We start from the raw sequence: 19055 nt of genomic DNA on the forward strand, positions 1-19055 counted from the left end.
TATCATCATAACATTCAGATATAAAAACAAATTAAAACACAAAATACAACATAACACCATAGTGACCAAGTAAGGGAAAAGGTAATAACAAATTAACATCACCATCCATGGATGAAATGGGGGCGGTCAAGTCAAAAAGTGCATAGTTTCCAGCCCATTAATCAAATGCCTGGGCAAGTGTCGAAGCATTGCCTGAGATAGTTTGGAGTAGGATAGGTAGGAGGGAAAATAAAGTGTGAGGAGACAGTATGTCAGTGAGAGGGGTCTATCATGTTATTGGTTGTTGTATTCCAGATAAATGCCCACTTGCACCTGAAGAAAGACTTGAACCATGTACCAACTTCTGCCATTCAGATAATCACTGCCCTGGGATCCTGAAGTGCTGCAAATGGCGATGCACAAATTTCTGCATGTTCCCTGTATGAAATGGGTGAGTCAATTTCCCTTGCACTGGCACCTTGCACCAGAGTTCAACCTAGAAATACCATTTTTTTTCCCGGTGTATTAGACGACTGGGCATATAAGACGACCCCCAACGTTTCCAGTTAAAATATAGAGTTTGGGATATACTTGCCTTATAAGACTATTTATTTATTTATTTATTTTACTATATTTATATCCCGCTCTTCTCACCCCAATGGGGACTCAGAACGGCTTACAAATCAAATGAACATACAATATATTATTAGCATTGCACAATATAAGCATTAAATTACTATATTATACTATATCATTATATAGTAATATTATTAGTAATATTACACTTAATATATAATATATAATTAATATTATTATATTGTATTATTAGTAGTATAATATTGTATTCCATTATAATATTATTATCAATATTATATGCCGGGCTGTGACGCAGCTGGCTAGTAACCAGCTGCAATAAATCACTACTGACTGAGAAGTCATGAGTTCGAGGCTAATTTAACTAATTTACAACACCATAAAACTTCCAGCAAAACATGAGGAAAGGAATGAGGAAGTACAGCCACTAGTGGACGGTGAAGCAACAGCTACCCCTGTGGCCAGAATCGTGAAGCTGGAAAAAATGTTAAATGCCTCTGTGTCTGTCTATATTGTATGTTGTTTGTCTGTTGGCATTGAATGTTTGCCATATATGTGTTCATTGTAATCCGCTCTGAGTCCCCTTCAGGGTGAGAAGGGCGGAATATAAATACTGTAAATAAATAATAAACATGTATATACAATATATTATATATTTATAAATATATAAGACTACCCCCCTTCCAACACACACCAAATAAAAAGACTATCAGAGCGATAGTGCAAACACACCTCTTTCACCAGTCTGGCCTGCCCTTGTATCCTATTACCATACCGCCTTCTCTGCCTTTCAGACCTCGCACACATGCACCTGTGCTGCTTCACTGCTGTTTTCAGGAGCGAGATCTGAGAGGCAGAGAAGGAGGTATGGTAATAGGATACAAGGGCAGGCTGGACGGGTGAAAGAGGCATCGTGTTTTTCTGGGCACAACACCTCTCTATCTCTTTTTCCGTACCCCGGATGTCATAGACTCATAGAATCAAAGAATAGTAGAGTTGGAAGAGACCTCACGGGCCATCCAGTACAACCCCCTGCCAAGAAGCAGGAAATCGCATTCAAAGCACCCCCGACAGATGGCCATCCAGCCTCTGCTTAAAAGCCTCCAAAGAAGGAGCCTCCACCACAGCCCGGGGCAGAGAGTTCCACTGCCAAACAGCCCTTCTCACAGTGAGGAAGTTCTTCCTGATGTTCAGGTGGAATCTCCTTTCCTGTAGTTTGAAGCCATTGTTCCCTTGTGTCCTAGTCTGCAGGGCAGCAGAAAACAAGCTTTCTCCCTCCTCCCTATGACTTCCCCTCACATATTTGTACATGGCTATCATGTCTCCTCGCAGCCTTCTCTTCTGCAGGCTAAACATGCCCAGCTCTTTAAGCCGCTCCTCATAGGGCTTGTTCTCCAGACCTTTGATCATTTGAGTCACCCTCCTCTGGACGCTTTCCAGCTTGTCAACATCTCCCTTCATCTGCGGTGCCCAAAATTGGACCCAGTGTGATTCCAGGTGTGGTCTGACCAAGGCAGAATAGAATAAGGGGGAGCAGGACTTCCCTGGATCTAGACGCTATTCCCCTATTGATGCAGGACAGAATCCCGTTGGCTTTTTTAGCAGCTGCATCACATTGTTGGCTCATGTTTAACTTGTTGTCCATGAAGACTCCAAGGTCTTTTTCGCACACACTGCTGTCGAGCCAGGCGTCGTCCCCCATTCTGTATCTTTGATTTCCATTTTTTCTGCCGAAGTGAAGTATCTTGCATTTGTCCCTGTTGAACTTCCTTTTTTTAGTTTCAGCCCATTTCTCTAGTCTGTCAAGATCGTTTTGAATTCTGCTCCTTTCTTCTGGAGTGGTGGCTCTCCCTCCCAGTTTGATGTCCCAGATGCCTGCAGCTTGCTCCGCCCTTCACTTATATCCTCCCTGTGAGGCATCCCCTCACCTCGTCATTGGGACCACGTTAAGTCATTTCTTTCCACAAATCCTAGTGAGTGAATTTTCTTCAACCATATTTGTAGAGCACCGCCTTTGCTGCTTTTATATGGCCGCCGCATATGGCGGGGATGGGGCCGCAGCCACGGCCATTTTTGAGCTCCCCCCACCAAATGTGGTGACTGCAGATTCTCCAATCCGGCTCAGAAGTTTCAGCACCTGCCCTATAAGACGACACCTGGCGTATAAGACAACCGCCGACTTTTGAGAAGATTTTCCTGGGTTAAAAAGTAGTCTTATACGCCAGAAAATTCAATATATTTATGCACCTTGCAGCAGTTGCAGATCCTATTCAAAGCACAAGCACAGCGTTAGCTTGGAACAATAAACGTTATTTATTATAGGAGCTCCATCATAAGATAGAAAATTTTCTCAGGGTGTTGATCTAATCTAGCTCCATTCCAGGGAGATGAAGAGAAAAAAGTGCTGGGAAGGAGTAACATCCCTCGTCCTGGCCAGATTGATTGTTTCAGTAACAGAGGGGTCAAACAGGGAGAAGACATTTTCAATTATTGTAAAACCCTATAACTCCTACTCATTGAGAGGCAATCTTGATCCCACTCAGAGCCGTCCTTAGGTATTTTAATGTAGTAGGCAAAGGTAATTTTTGCGCCCACCCCTGCGGCACGGGGGGGAGGTGCCGCGTGGCACGGGGTTCATGGCGAGGCCAGGTCACGCGGGCTGCATGGCAGCAAGGCCCAGGAAGGTCCGTCCCGAAGGTGAAGGAGGCGGGGGTAGCGCCACCCACCCGGGGGCCTCAACAGCGCCCCCAGGACAATGGTGCCACAGGCAAATGCCTAGATTGCCTGGTGGTTGGACCGCCTCTGATCCCACTTGACCTCTGGGCTGGATGGTTAGCTTTCCAGTCTGGGATGGAGAAGAGTAGAGATGCAGGGGCAAGTGGTGGAAAGTGGAACCAATTGCCATGGTTGTGGTGACACTTCCTCCCTTCACTCAGTGTACAGACTCCAATCTCTCCCAAAAGGATTCATCTTGATGGTTTGGGGAAACAGAGATGGAGTGCTTGATCCTTTAAGAGGTTCTTGGGAATCCCCTTCTGGTTCCCTCCGTTCACTCCTCTGTCATTACAATGCAGAGAAGAGGGCAGGGAGCAGGCAGTCCAAAAGATGTGCAACAACCCTGAACCTAGACCTCATCAAACCCTTGTCCCACATCTCCCGCTCATGGAAGTTTTAGAGGTGGCTACAAAAGAAAGTCACGTGGTTGTCTAGGTCTCCTTGGCTATCTGGTTCCTTTGGTCATCATCCTGGGGTTACATTCTAAAAACACTCTCAGAAAGAACCAGGAGAAGAAACCCATGGTCTCCCAGCTGAGGGGAAGATAGTTGGGAGGACCCTGGGATGGGGAAAAAGCACTCTACACATGATCAGTGTTCTTCCTTATTGCTACACGGGTTTTCTCCCTGTAAACAAATTAAGACAAATAACCAGACTGAATCAGAAATGATGGGAGTGGATCCCTTCTAGGAGAAGTGAATGCAAACATAGTGTGTCTATTCCTGTCCCTTCTCTACCTCTGACTCCTTCACCTTTTCACAGACTGATCTTGAAGGAGGTCTGGATCCATGGAGAGCAACCAACGGAGATACCTGACCAGAGCTCCTCTGTCCATCTCTCCCTGCTCCCAGGGAATCTGACTCCTGCTCTGCACCATCTCCACTTTCCACATTGACGGTCCCAATGCTTCTCTGTTAGCACATCTCCTTCCCTGGAAAATAAATGCTCCAACAAGAGTCCTTTTGTTGGCTTGTGGGGAGGTGGTCTTCTTTTCCTGAGGGTCCCAAAGGTCTCCCTCTCCTCCAAGAAGAAATACAGATGGAAGTCTTCTCACCAATGGCCTGGAGGCCCACCCACACCAGTTACCCTGAGAAATACCTCACTGTCATTACTTCTATGGCATGAAAAAAATCCCATAAATGTGGTATGGATGGGGCCACTCTGGGCCCACCTTTCTTATGAGGGCATGAAGGGGATTTTCTTTGCCACTTAATGAATCAAGAGTCCAGTTTTATTTAGAGAGAGAGAAAGGCATGCCTGCCTCCCACCCTTCAGAACAGACTCCCAATGGAATGGGAGGACTGAACCCTAACATGTGAATAGCGTTTGCCAAAGATGATGTGCTGGGAAAGTTCCATTATGGTATCAACTTGACAGAGCATTTCAGAGTAAAAAGATACCGGAAGCAAAGATTTTAACACCCTTTCTACCGTGTTTCCCTGAAAATAAGACAGTGTCTTATATTAATTTTTGCTCCCAAAGATGCTCTAGGTCTTATTTTCAGGGGATGTCTTATTTTTCCATGAAGAAGAATTCACATTTATTGTTGAACAAAAAATTGAACATTTGTTATATACTGTACAGTAGTTGTCATCACAAATCAGCATAACCAGACAAACTGTGAATCCTACCAAGAATTTCTTATTGCTACCAATTTTTCTATGTACAACACTCTATGGTACGTACATTTACGGATCCTGCATGCTCTGGTGTTCTGTTCGTTGGGCATGCTTCCAAACAAAAACTTTGCTAGGTCTTACTTTCGGGGGAGGCCTTATATTTAGCAATTCAGCAAAACCTCTACTAGGTCTTATTTTCTGGGGATGTCTTATTTTCGGGGAAACAGGGTAGGTGACGTTAGTTGTGTACTTAGCAATAACAAACCAAAAAACAGCTGAAGAAAGGAAGTGTACTCTGTTGCCACCTGGTGTTTAGCTATAATAGCTGAATTCTAAATGAGAATTCTGCTTGGTTCAGAATCAGATTTATTTGGATTAACCCATATTTGAGGTGAACTTAGATTGCGAGGAGCCTGCAGTGGCGCAGTGAGTTAAACCATTGAGCTGCTGAATTCGCTGACCCAAAGACGGTGGTTCAAATTCAGGGAGCAGAGTGAGCTCCCACCGTCAGCTCCAGCTTCTGCCAACCTAGGAGTTCAAAAACATGTAAATATGAGTAGATCAATAGGTACCGCTTTGTCGGGAAGATAACGGCGTTCCATGCAGTCATGCCAGCCACATGACCCTGGGGGTGTCTATGGACAACGCTGGCTCTTCGGCTGAGAAATGAAGATGAGCACCAACCCCCAGAGTTGGACATAACTAGGCTTAACATCAGGGAAACCCTACCCTAAGATTGCTGAAGAACGAATAAACAGTGGTAATCAAAGGGATACATGTGTTGTCGAAGGCTTCCATGGCCGGGATCACAGGGTTGTTGTATGTTTTCCGAGCTGTCTGGCCATGTTCTAGAAGTATTCTCTCCTGACGTTTCGCCCACATCTATGGCAGGCATCCTCAGAGGTTGTGAGGTCTGGAGAAACTAAGCAAGGAAGGTTTATATATAAATGTGGAAATAGATGTGGGCGAAACATCAGGAGAGAATACTTCTAGAACATGGCCATACAGCCCGGAAAACATACAACAACCCAACAAAAGAATACATACATCTTTATCCCCAGCTACACTGCCATCTAATCTAGTTTATAAATCCAGATTATCTGTTTGACTATTTGAACTGGCCCTTGCTCCCACTTTCCATCACTTGCATAGCAACGTAACGCCTGGGAGGCAGTAGCAATGGAAAGCTACAAGCCCAGCGGTCAAGATGGATGGCCCATTAACAAGGTTGAGTGATGTGTAAAGGTCAACAGCTCTGGCCATTCAATGATATAAACACAAGGAAAACGGAATCTAGGAGGATATGTTTCCCTTCCTGTCCGGCTTTTGTATGAGTAGAACTGGAATAGAATGTTCTCTTTTTAATCTCTATGAGCCCAAGAGGTTTTTATTTCCTCATTGCCTCAGGGTCTGGGATGTTCTGGGATTTGATGCAGAAATGACAGCCTCCCCCAGAAGGTGATATAAAGGAGGTGGGCAGAGCTGGAGTTCGCTCAGTCCTGCTTTGCCATGAAGTTCTCAACAGGCCTCGCTGTCCTTCTTACTTTCCTTGTCCTCTGTTCTTTGATGCCTGCCGGGTCTGTTAACCGTGAGTATGAGTAGTACATAGGCAGAGGCATCCCTGACTCCATTCCAGATAAGACCTTGCTTGAAATATATCAGGGGTCCTCAAACTTTTTAAGTTCATGGTCCCTCAGATTGTTGAGGGGCCAAATTATCATTTGGGAAAAAAAATTCCTATGCACACTGCACATATCTTATTTGTAGTGCAAACCCCGCCTAACAACAATTATTAATTTATGTATTTGCTACATTTATACCCCCACCCTCTATCACCCCAAAGGAGACTCAGAGCGGCTTGCAAGTTGTATGTACATGAGATGGTCTCCTGGGCACCAGCAACAGCTGCTCTGCCTCCTTGCAACGCAATCCAGTCCCCTGACCTCATATTACTACTACCATGTTTCCCCGAAAATAAGACAGTGTCTTATATTAATTTTTGCTCCCAAAGATGCACTACCCTGTTCCCCCTAAAATAAGACATCCTCAGAAAATAAGACCTAGTAGAGGTTTTGCTGAATTGCTAAATATAAGGCCTCCCCCCGAAAGTAAGACCTAGCAACGTTTGTGTTTGGAAGCATGCCCGCCAAACAGAACACCAGAGCATGCAGGATCGGTAAATGCACGTACCACAGAGTGTTGTACATGGAAATATTGGTATTGGAAATATTGGAAATTATTGATAAGATTCACAGTTTGTCTGGTTATGCTGGTTTGTGAGGACAACTACTTTACAATATATAATAAATGTTCATTTTTTTTTTGTTCAACAATAAATGTGAATTCTTCTTCATGGAAAAATAAGACATCCCCTGAAAATAAGACCTAGCGCATCTTTGGGAGCAAAAATTAATATAAGACACTGTCTTATTTTCGGGGAAACACGGTAGGTCTTATTTTCATCATCATCATCATCATCATCATCATCATCATCATCATCATCATCATTTAATTACTTATTAATCGCCCTCCATCCACGATGCTCTAGGTGATTTACAAGATAAAATTGTAAAGGATAAAAATACACACATACAAATATTGATTAAAAAATATTAAAATAGATTAAAAGCTCTAGTAAAGAGCCATGTCTTGAGTGCTAGGGTAAAAGGCCCCAGGGCCCCATTTTCAGGGGGTGTCTTATTTTTCCATGAAGAAGAATTCACATTTATTATGAGCATTTATTATATACTGTACAGTAGTTGTCATCACAAACCAGCATAACTAGACAAACTGAATCTTATCAATAATTTCTTGTTACTACCATTATTTCCATGTACAACAATCTATGGTATGTATATTTACCAATCTTGCATGCTCTGGTGTTCTGTTTGGCAGGCGCTGGCCATGCTTCCAAACAAATCTTTTCTAGGTCTTACTTTCGGGGGAGGCCTTATATTTAGCAATTCAGCAAAACCTCTACTATTTATTTATTTATTTATTTACAGTATTTATATTCCGCCCTTCTCACCCCGAAGGGGACTCAGGGTGGATTACAATGAACACATATATGGCAAACATTCAATGCCAACAGACAAACAACATTCAGTTTAGACAGACACAGAGGCATTTTAACATCTTTCCAGCTTCACGATTCTGGCCACTGGGGGAGCTGTTGCTTCACCGTCCACTTGGTGGCTGTTCTTCCTCATTCTTTTCCTCGTGTTTTGCTGGCAGTTTTATGGTGTTGTAAATTAGTTAAATTACCCTCCTGCATAAAGCGTACCTAAATTTTCCCTACTTGACAGATGCAACTGTCTTTCGGTGCTGCATAGGTCAACAGCAAGCCGGGGCTATTTTTAATGGTCGGAGGCTTAACCCGACCCGGGCTTCGAACTCATGACTTCTCGGTCAGTAGTGATTTATAGCAGCTGGTTACTAGCCAGCTTCGCCACAGCCCGGCTCCTAGGTCTTATTTTCTGGGGATGTCTTATTTTGGGGGGAACAGGATAGCACAGAAGTGGCATTAAGCAATGCAACCAGATGGGGAATTCTTGATGGGGTTTACCCCCCAAAATCAAAGAGAGAAGACAGGCCATCTCTAGAATGCATGTGGTAATATAAGATAGCAATGGTCCAGCTGTAATTTTTGTTTGCCTGCCTCATGCAATAAAGTCCTTTGTCTGGGTTCCAAGGGGAATGCAGGAATACCTCAAGATCTCATCCTACTACAACGCAAGAGATCTTCTGAGAAGGAGAAGAGCAGAAGTGAATACCCTGCACCAACCTGTCCTGCCAACCCTAGAAATGCTGGGATTGTCTGGGCTGCTGGGAGGTGCAAGAATCTTTTGTGTTTGTTTTTTCTCCCAGATCCAGGAAAGTGCCCAACTCCACCTAAAGTAAAATGTAAAAAATATAATGCATTCTGCCATTCAGATAGTGATTGCCCTAAGCCCATGAAGTGCTGTGAATGGCTATGTGCAAAATTCTGCCTACACTGACTGAAATGGGTAAGTCCATTTCCCTCCTGCTAACATCTCTGGCTGGGTCTATTTCTCTTGTGCTGGCACCTTGCAACAGAGCTGAACTTAGAAGTAGATTCAGACACCTTGCAGCCATAGAAGATCCTGATGAAGGAGCAAAGGCTTGGAGCAATAAACTTTATTTATTATTGGAGCTCCATTTTAAAATAGAAAAGTTGCTCAGGATGCTGATCTAATCTAGCTCCATCCAAGCGAGAAGCAGAGAGGAATCATGGGAAGTAGAAGCATCCCTCAATGTCCTGGACACACTGACTGTTTCAGTAGCTTGTTCAAACAAATTGTAAAACAGAACATAGTGTGAGCCAAAATGAAATCTAATTGTCCAAGGGCAGGAAAGCCAAACCTTGAAGTCTTTTGAAGTCAAACCATAATGAGATCAGATTGACAACACATCGGTTGGGTTGATACTCAGGTCTACCCTGTTTCCCCGAAAATAAGACAGTGTCTTATATTAATTTTTGCTCCCAAATATGTGCTAGGTCTTATTTTCAGGGGATGTCTTATTTTTCCATGAAGAAGAATTCACATTTATTGTTGAACAAAAAAACGAACATTTATTATATACTGTACAGTAGTTGTCCTCACAAACCAGCATAACCAGCCAAACTGTGAATCCTAACAAGAATTTCTTGTTACATTATTTCCATGTACAACAATCTACAGTACGTACATTTACCAATCCTGCATGCTCTGATGTTCTGTTTGGCGGGCATGCTTCCAAACAAAAACTTTGCTAGGTCTTACTTTCAGGGGATGTCTTATATTTAGCAATTCAGCAAAATCTCTACTAGGTCTTATTTTCCGGGGATGTCTTATTTTCAGGGAAACAGGGTATATATAGACTTTTTCCACAGTAACTGTGAGTGTCATCAGATACTAGATCTATAGCTCCCAATCAAGCTCTCAGCTGTGGCTTAATTTATTGCTAAAGTTTCTGAAACAGAGAATCATAGAATAATAGATTCATAGAGTTGGAAGAGACCTTATGGGCCATCCAGTTCAACCCCATTCTAACAAGAAGCAGGAGAATCACATTCAAAGCAGCCCCAACAGATGGCCATCCAGCCTTTGTTTAAAAGCCTCCAAAAGAAGGAACTTCACAGGCTGTGAAGAGCTTGCTTTGAGTTACTTTGCTTCAGCTGCTGGCACTTACATCTGCTCTATTTCTGATCTGGGCTTGACAAGCTGATGGGAGATGCTCACTCCCATCTCATCACTGGCATTTCTATCAGGACTTCCTCCCCAACACCAGAAAAGGCCATGAACTACTACTTCCGAAACTAACAAAATGAAGTTCAACAGGGACAAATGCAAGATACTTCATTTCGGCAGAAAAAATGGAAATCAAAGATACAGAATGGGGGACACCTGGCTTGACAGCAGTGTGTGCAAAAAAGACCTTGGAGTCCTCGTGGACAACAAGTTAAACATGAGCCAACAATGTGATGCAGCTGCTAAAAAAGCCAACGGGATTCTGGCCTGCATCAATAGGGGAATAGCGTCTAGATCCAGGGAAGTTATGCTCCCCCTTATTCTATTCTGCCTTGGTCAGACCACACCTGGAATCACACTGCGTCCAGTCCTGGGCACCACAGTTGAAGGGAGATGTTGACAAGCTGGAAAGCGTCCAGAGGAGGGCAACTAAAATGATTAAGGGTCTGGAGAACAAGCCCTATGAGGAGAGGCTTAAAGAGCTGGGCATGTTTAGCCTGCAGAAGAGAAGGCTGAGAGGAGACATGATAGCCATGTACAAATACGTGAAGGGAAGTCATAGGGAGAAGGGAGCAAGCTTGTTTTCTGCTGCCCTGCAGACTAGGACACGGAACAATGGCTTCAAACTACAGGAAAGGAGATTCCACCTGAACATCAGGAAGAACTTCCTCACTGTGAGAAGGGCTGTTCGGCAGTGGAACTCTCTCTCTGCCCCAGACTGTGGTGGAGGCTTCTTCTTTGGAGGCTTTTAAGCAGAGGCTGGATGGCCATCTGTCGGGGGTGCTTTGAATGCGATTTCCTGCTTCTTGGCAGGGGGTTGGACTGGATGGTCCATGAGGTCTCTTCCAACTCTACTATTCTATGATTCTATGATTCCACTACGATCCATCTTTCTTCTGGGGGGTTGGTGGGGGGTGTAAAGATGTGAGGTAGGGAGGACTCCTTTTGATCCCACCCTTGCCACCAATTTGTAAAGATGTCTGGGTGATGATTTTTTATAACCGCTGCCACCAATTATGGAGATGTCAGGCATAGGATAATTTATTCTTTTTAATCTTCTTATTTACTTTAGATGGTAGCGTTACTTAAGTTTAGGATATGTGTGACAGAGGCTTGAATGTTGAAAGATAACAAGTTTATTTCAGGTACAGAGCTTAGTGGTTACAATTTGTTTCTCAGAGTTAAACTTTCTTAATCTGTTGCAAATATAACTTATGAGGAATACACTTTCAAAATACTTGCTCCTTTCCCTTGAGCAGTCTAAACCTGATCACTTTGGATCTAACCGGGATTACTTTCCCTTTCTCCTCAGACTCTCCAAATAAACCTAAACAAGTCACCTAACTTGTTTAATTTAACACCACTAGAGATCTGAGTTCCCCTGGTTTCCTAAACTGGAACCAGTCCTTCCCCTGTGACTAAAAATCACAGACCACCTAAAATAAGTCACCTTATTTTAGAATTGACTCAAATTCCCTCATTTGAGCCACCCTGATCCTCTACTTGAGAATCAGTCTTCACTGTAATTCCACCATTACAGACTGACCTGTTTTTAAAACGTTCCCTCCTTTTTCCTTCAAACAGCGGTTAGCTCCGCCCCCGTTGCTATGGCAACTGCCTCAGAATGCTAAGATGGTTACCTTCCCCTACATATTATCAACTCTAATACTTACCCATTTGAAACATAGCCAAACCTGACTGTTTAAACAAAATCAAACAAACATGTCATCCATAAATCAAAATAAAACACACACTTCTTTACAGGGGGTTTGGAAGAATACTTCAAATAAAAATGACAAACTAAGTTGAGATGTGGACATCCATGACGTTTTCCCAGGATCATTCCTCCAGTCCATACCGAGTCCACTCAAAGAGAAACTGCTGATGTCCTCTCCTCCTCTGCAAATTTGAGCCACCTTGAACTCATCCTTCCCATTCATTGATATAGTAGGAGGTGGTGTCATCACCTCACTCACATCTAGGCAAGACTTTGTGGCAGGAGCCAAGAGGTAATCCAGAGATTCCACCACAACTAAGATATGTTGGGAATCTATGAGCAGTTAGACTCAAAAATAACCCTCTTTCTGAGGGAGATTCCCTAAAATATAGAAGAGTGGCAGAACTATGATTCATAAGCAGCAGAAACTTACGTGAGGTGAGTTTCGGGAAGCCTTTCTTCCTGAGGATGGCAAAGGACTGCAAAGTCTCCTTAAAGTTCAAAAAAGCATTTATTGAGGTGAAAAGAAATCCATTGTGGATAGGAAAGGTTTTGGAGCTAACTAGCTCTCTAAGTTAGCACTAAGGAAGGTAATGTGATGACTCATGGGCCTTGTAGTCCTGTTCCTAGTACTATTGTGGCAGACGAAGAGGAAAACATGGGGTTTTCGCCGGTTCAGCAAGAGCCGGAGTCTCTTCACCTGCAGGATGTTGATGTTTGCCCTCAAGAATTCAGCCAAACAGGCCTTGGGCAGAACTCCGGATCTAGCTTCAAGCCTTGCCTTGTCTCACGGTTTTACCACGGACTCTGTTCATGCTTCATGTTCGTCTTGCCTCCAGTCACGGATCTAGTCAAGAATCAAGTTTATTTCCAGCCTTGTTGTCAAGCTTCATTGGACTTTAAAGACTCTGTTATTTCCCCACACTATTGCTTGGCAAAGTGTGTGTTTCGGTAAAGTGGATTAAAACTTTGAACTCTAATATCTTATATTGGACAATACATTTCTGGACTATATTTGACCTCATCTGAAAGGTCTGCTTCTGAACTATATTCTTCAACTTGTTTTTATTGATTTTATATATTTCTTTAATAAAGATATTAGATAGAGACTGGCCTCTGTGTAAGGTTATTGGTGCTCTGCAGCCAGGGTCCTGACAGGTAAGCAGGTAAAAATTACTAAGAATGTCTAGATTTATTTATTTATTTACAGTATTTATATTCCGCCCTTCTCACCCCGAAGGGGACTCAGGGCAGATTACAATGAACACATATATGGCAAACATTCAATGCCAACAGACAAACAACATTCAGTTTTAGACAGACACAGAGGCATTTTAACATCTTTCCAGCTTCACGATTCCGGCCACAGGGGGAGCTGTTGCTTCACCGTCCATTGGTGGCTGTTCTTCCTCATTCTTTTCCTCATGTTTTGCTGGCAGTTTTATGGTGTTGTAGATTAGTTAAATTAGCCTCCCGCATAAAGCGTACCTAAATTTTCCCTACTTGACAGATGCAACTGTCTTTTGGGGCTGCATAGGTCAACAGCAAGCCGGGGCTATTTTTTTTTTAATGGTCGGAGGCTTAACCCGACCCGAGCTTCGAACTCATGACCTCTCGGTCAGTAGTGATTTATAGCAACTGGTTACTAGCCAGCTGCACCACAGCCCGGCCCCATAGCTACATTTTGCCTAGGAGAGTGACAAAATGTGTCCTTCTTGGTGGGAAGACAAAGAAGAGAGACATGGCTACGGCCGCATGGTCCGAGCCTTTTTTGGGGCAATAAACATTCCAGTCTAAATAGAGGAAGTTACCTCATCCCTGAAGGATCACATTGCTAAAACAACAAGGTGAGGGGAGTGGATGTAAACAGGACAGAAGAGAGAAACCAGCAAAGGCCTATCTAGGCATGCATGGGATATAGAGAGGTTTCCCTGAGTCTAATCTATCCACTACATATCTAATAGGTGAGACATGTGTAGTCCAGGATGATTTCCAACAAGATATTATGATATTATGGGGCAGATCCATAATAATGGAGCCTACCTGTCAGACCCCTGGCAGCTGGGCACCAAGAACCATACACAGAGGCCAGTCTCTATCTAATATCTTTATTAAGAAAATATATAAAAGCAATAAAAACAAGTGAAGAATATAGTTCAGAAGCAGACCTTTCAAATGAGGTCAAATATAGTCCAAAAATGTATAGTCCAATAAATGATATTAGAGTTCAAAGTTCTTTATCCAATACCGAAACACACACTATTGCCAAGCAATAGTGTGGGGAAAAGTCAGAGTCTTAAGAGTCCAAGGTAGCTTGACAACAAGGCTGGAACAAGGCTGGATATAACTTGGTTCTTTAACAAGGTCCGAGACTAGGTACAAGGTAACCAGTGAATCCTGGAACAAGGTCCGTGGTTAAAAGCAAAGCGATGCAAAATCTTGAATGCTTGATCCGGGAGGCAAGGAACTGGGGTTACGAAGTCCACACACGATCTCACTCCTGAAGCTGATCTGTTGACTCCGCAAAGAATCTCCCGCGCCAAACACCTATATTGGGTCTCGTTTTCCCGCCAACAATCTCTTTCCCAAGAGAACGAGAAGCGAAAGCCAACTCTGTCCAGATGCAAGACTCCTTAGAATTTCCCAAGGGAAGCAGGCCTAATCAGCCTGTTGTTTGGCAGCGATCCGTAAACTCCTGCGATTTGCTTCTCTGACTCCTCTGTCTCTAGAGTAAGATTCCTTCCTGGGAAACGGAGGCGAGGAATGCCCAAGGTCTGTTTTACTGAATTCTTGAGGACAAACATCAACATCCGGCAGGTGAAAGGACTCCGGCTCTTGTTGAACCGGCGAAAACCCCATGTTTTCATCTTCATCTGCCACGATAGTACTAGGAACAGGACTACAAGGCCCATGGGGCATCACACTACCTTCCAGGGTCAGCAGAGAGGATGCAGCTCCTCTTGTAGTTTCCTGCCTTAGTTTGGACTCATGGCTACCAAAACATCCCAGTGATAAGCTGCACAATATGTGTTGCTCACTTCCATCTCTGTCTCTGGCATTTCTATCAGCTCTTCTTCCTCACTATCCCTCTGAGAAGGGCATGACACTCAAGAAAGCCATTTCCATCACAGAGGGGACCGCTCAGGTAAACTTAGAGGACACTTTGGGCCACTCCAACTATCCAACCCTAGATCTGCTTTGACCCTGTCTTTGGATAGCCAGCGTGTCTGGTCTTGCAACAGGACACAGCTTAGAAAGAAAGATACTCAGTGTAGTTGATCTCATCTCACTTCATTTTACAGGAGAGCAGAGAGAGGATAGGAAGGAAGCAGAAGAGGAGGGAAAACATCCCTCAGAGTATGAGTTCCTATCACAGAAGTGTGAGCTGTAGTAGGCACAGAGGAAATACGTTTTTGGTGATGGCTGCAGTTTAAACCTATGACTCCTGCTCACTGGAAGGCGTTCTTGAGACTATGCTGCTGTTCCCCTTCCAAGCCTACTCAACCTCCACAGTGAGACATCCCTCTTGACCCCTGGGCTCCTGCATGTCTTTGCAACTTGGGATCACATTGGAGGAGAGATGCAGAGGCAAGTGGTGGAAAATGGGACCAATTGCCCTATATGTGGTAGCACTCCACCTCTCCACTCAGTGTACAGACCCTATTACCTCCCCAAAGGATCCATTTTTATGGTTTGGGGTACAGGGATGAACTGCTTGATCCGTCAAAAAGCTCCTGGGAATCTCCCATTAGATCCCTCTCTTCACTTCTCTGTCACCACAATACAGGGAGGATGACAGAGAGCAGGCATTTCATAAGATGAGAAACATTCCTGAGCCTAGACCTCATCAAGCCATTATCCCACATCCCCTGCTAATGGAAGGCTTAGGGATGGATACAAATAGCAAATCAGGTGCTTGTCTGGGGCTCTTGAGAATCATGATGTGCCTCTTCCCCTCCTTCCTTTATCTCTAACTCATTTGTCTTTTCACAGACTGATCTTGAAGGAGGCCTTGATCAATGGATAGCAACCAACGGAGATGCCTGACCAGAGCTCCTCTGTCCATCTCTCCCTGCTTCCAGGGAATCTGACTCCTGCTCTGCACCATCTCCACTTTCCACATTGATGGTCCCAATGCTTCTCTGTTAGCACGTCTCCTTCCCTGGAAAATAAATGCCACAGCCTCAAGAGTCTCGACCTTTTGTTGGCTTGGGGGGAGGTGGTCTTCTATTCCTGAAGGTCCCAAAGTTCTCCTTCTCAGCCAAGATGAAATACAGATGTAAGTCATCTCACCAATGGCCTGGAGGCCCATCCACACCAGTCACACTGAGAAATTCCTCACTGTTATTACAAGTATGACATGGAAAAGTCCCATATGAATGGTATGGATGTTCTCACTCTGTGCACAGTTTCCTTGGAGGGCATGAAGGGGACTTTCTTTGCCACTTGGTGAATTGAGGGTCCAGTTTTATTCTGAGAGAGAAAGGCAAGGCATGTCTCCCTCATACCCTTCAGACCAGACTCCTAATGGAATGAGAACCCTGAAATCTTAACCTCCGAAAAGAGTTTGCCAAGGTTGCCAAGTCCCTCTTGCAAAAAGCATATACGGGAAAGTTCCATCTTGCTATCAACTTCTCAGTGCTTTTTGTTGTGGTAATCTCTGAGTGGTTAGACTCAATTTAACCCTCTCTGGGGGAGATTCCACCAAAATCAGCAGAGTAGCAAAAACAAAGCTTTCAAATGCAGCAGTTACTTACACGGGGTGAGCAAAGAGAAGCCTTTGACCATTTAGGATTGCAATGGACTGCAGAGTCTCAATAAAAGTTCAAAAAGTATTTATTCAGGTAAAAAGAACTCCATTGTAGATAGAAAGGCTTGGGAGCTGTCTAGTCTACTCTAGACTGGTTTCTAAGGAAAAATAAGAAAGGAAAAATAACAAACATCTAAATAGTTACATCTTGGCAGGAGAGATGGCAGGATGTGTTGTTAGCTTGAAGAACAAAGGGAGAAGAGAGAACCAAAATGAGAACCAACCTCATGGTCCAGTTTATTGGGGCCATAAAAGACATTCTGACCAATGGGAAGTTAGTGTCCCTGGAGATTCACATTTCTACTAACTTCAAAGGAAGGGATGTGACGTAAACAGGATAGAGTGAAACTCAGTAAAGCCTATCTAGGAATGCTTTGGAAACAGGGAAAGGATTCCCTCAATCTAACTCTATCATCTATCTAACTACATCTAGACTTGAGTAGTCCAGGATGATTCCCAACAGTTTTGACTATGGCCTAAGCATCCATTGGTCATGCACAGCCTCCCTTCAGATAAATTCCCTGGCCTTTGCTCCATAGCCCTTTTCCCCAGTTTCTATATGTTCTTTGGTTTTAGGTTAATGGAGTGATTTATGCCTAGTGCAAAATGATTTTGCCATTTGACCAAACTGTCTTGGAGCCCCTGATGGCGTAGTGGACTAAAGCCTCGTGACTTGAAGGTTGGGTTGCTGGCCTGGAAGCTGCCAGGTTCGAATCCCACCCAGGGAGAATGAGGATGAGCTCCCTCTTTCAGCTCCAGCTCCATGTGGGGACATGAGAGAAGCCTCCCACAAGGATGTAAAAACATCAAAACATCCAGGCGTCCCTGGGCAATATCCTTGCAGACAGCCAATTCTCTCACTCCAGAAGTGACTCAAGTTGTTCCTGACGCGAAAAAAACAAACAAACCAAACTGTCTTTAATGCATTTGAATCAAATAACTCCCTCTTTATTTGGCACAAATTAGCAGAGAGCCACGAAGTTTGAATGGTTGATTTTATACAAAGCAAGCTTCAAAAGTTCCAGCATCCCATTTCCTCCCATTGATAAGAATAGCAACAAGTAACATACACTAGGAATATATATCAGCGACCAAAATAAAACATCAGTCAAAACAATGACATTTAGAGAACTTTTCTTACAAAAGCTTGTATACATCATCACACAGATTCAAAACTTGGTTAGGTAGATCAAATCCATCTAGAAGTTATAACTCCCAGAAAATGAGCAAATAGAATTTCTTCTTCTCATTGTGAAACAAAGAGAGAGAATTCTCATGTGGTCAGCTAAAGCATCATGCAAAAATGTAAAAACAAACACTAACAGGTAACTAAGAGATTGTCATTCTAACACGCGCGCTAAGAAAAAAGAAAATAGCAACTTTAACTCTCCTACTTCAAAGGAGAAGCATGGCTTTTGGTCATATAGATCATGTCAGATAAAAAGGTGGCATGCAAATGTGATTGGGGGTCAAAAAAAGAGATAGTAAGAAGCATGCGAGGTGTTAATTCCCCAGCACCCCTTCTCAAACATGCATGAAATTAATTAGTCCCATCTTGGTGAACATCAAGCGAACAATGATGAACATTTCCAAAATTGAAGGGCAATTCCCTCCCAACCCAGTCAGTATTCAAAATTAGTTATGTTGAGTATGCGTGTCAATTTTGGTTGGGTTCACAGTGCTCTTTGATGGTGGGTGAATTACAACTCCTAAAATCGTGGGTCAATTCCTTCCAACCTTCACCACTATTTAAGGTTGGTCATGTTGGGTGTGTGTGCCAAGTTTGGTCCAGATCCATCATTGGCTGGGTTCAGAGTACTCTCTGGATATACTATAACTCCTGAAATTCAGCATCAATCCCTCCTTCCATTATTTTCTGTTGGTCATGGAGGGAAAGGGGGTCTGTGTGCCAAGTTTGGTCTAAATCCGTTGTTGTCAGTAGTCACAGTGCTTTCTGAAAGTAGGGGCCATCTTGGAAAATGCATACAAATAGACATAGACAGACTAGATAGGTAAAGGCAAAGGTTTTCCCTGACGTTAAGTCCAGTCATATCCAACTGTGTGTTGGTGCTCATCTCCTTTTCTAAGCCAAAGAGCCGGCATTGTCCATAGATGCCTCTAAGGTCATGTGGCCACTGGCATGACAGCATGGAGTGCTGTTACCTTCCCGCCGGAGCGATATCTATTGATCTACTCACATTTGCATATTTTCCAAAAGCTAGATTGGCAGAATCTGGGTCTAACACCCCAGCTCACCCAGCTCCCCGGATTCAAACTGCTGACCTTTTGGTCACTGTTGCTTTCTGATA

General features: G+C 43.6%; 1 long non-coding RNA gene across 1 annotated transcript; it reads left to right on the top strand.

The window, feature by feature from the left end:
* Nucleotides 1–122: 122 nt before the first annotated feature.
* On the top strand, nt 123–16126 carry LOC134298576 (uncharacterized). The gene is made up of 4 exons (XR_010005683.1): nt 123–430; nt 4111–6555; nt 8835–8974; nt 15930–16126. It is a non-coding gene; the product is annotated as an uncharacterized LOC134298576 (long non-coding RNA).
* Nucleotides 16127–19055: the final 2929 nt, after the last annotated feature.

This window comes from Anolis carolinensis, chromosome 4, assembly GCF_035594765.1.
Source record: "Anolis carolinensis isolate JA03-04 chromosome 4, rAnoCar3.1.pri, whole genome shotgun sequence".
Classification (NCBI taxonomy): domain Eukaryota; kingdom Metazoa; phylum Chordata; class Lepidosauria; order Squamata; family Dactyloidae; genus Anolis; species Anolis carolinensis.